The sequence below is a fragment of the Chenopodium album genome, chromosome 18, assembly GCF_948465745.1.
Source record: "Chenopodium album chromosome 18, dcCheAlbu1.1, whole genome shotgun sequence".
Lineage (NCBI taxonomy): Eukaryota > Viridiplantae > Streptophyta > Magnoliopsida > Caryophyllales > Amaranthaceae > Chenopodium > Chenopodium album.
Genome location: NC_137851.1, coordinates 49,287,030 through 49,287,840, shown reverse-complemented (window position 1 = coordinate 49,287,840; position 811 = coordinate 49,287,030).

Genomic DNA, 811 nt, shown 5'->3' with positions numbered 1-811 from the left:
GGTATTTATAGGTGAAAATAGAGTCGTTTATAGCCGTTTATAGCCGTTGGAGGGAAATAGAGCTGCTGCCAACTAGCCGTTACCCACGGGCCGTGCTGCGGGCCGTGCCGGCGGGCCATTTCACGGGCTCGTGCCGGGCCGGGCCATTTTTTGTTTTTTTTTTAACGCAGCCCGCACGAGGCACGAGGGGCGTGCCGTCGTGCCGGGCCGGGCCACTCAGCGGGCCGTGCCGTGCCGGGCCATCCTCGAGCCGTGCCCGGGCCGCCCGCGTGCTGACCCGACCCATGCCCAACTCTAGTGGGAGGTCACCGATGGGAGCTAGGGGTCGCCGGCGAGAGCTGGGTGCCGCCGACCGACAAGGGGTAAAGTGGTGGCTGGTGGGTAGGCTATGAGATTGTTTTTTTAATTTTTTTTTTCTAAAAAAAAATATTTCTAAAACTATATTATTATTAAAAAAAACTTTAACTATAGTTAAGAAATTAATAAAACTTAATCATTAACGTTACCATTAGGCATAAGTAAATAATTAGAGTTTACCATTGATATTAAGTATTTTTGCAGTTACCACTTAGAAAAATAGAAAGTTTAGTATTACCATTGATAATTTCCCTTTTATTTTTGACAACTTTTCTTAAATATTACCATTAACTAAAACCATATATTTTTATATTTGTGAGATAAATAGTCAAATAAAACAAATATAAAGGAACGGAGGGGGTAACAGCTTATTAGTGCAAAATATATAATGTGTGGAGATTGTTAAGCCTAAATCATTTATTAAAATAAAAAAATAAAAAAAAATCTTTATTGC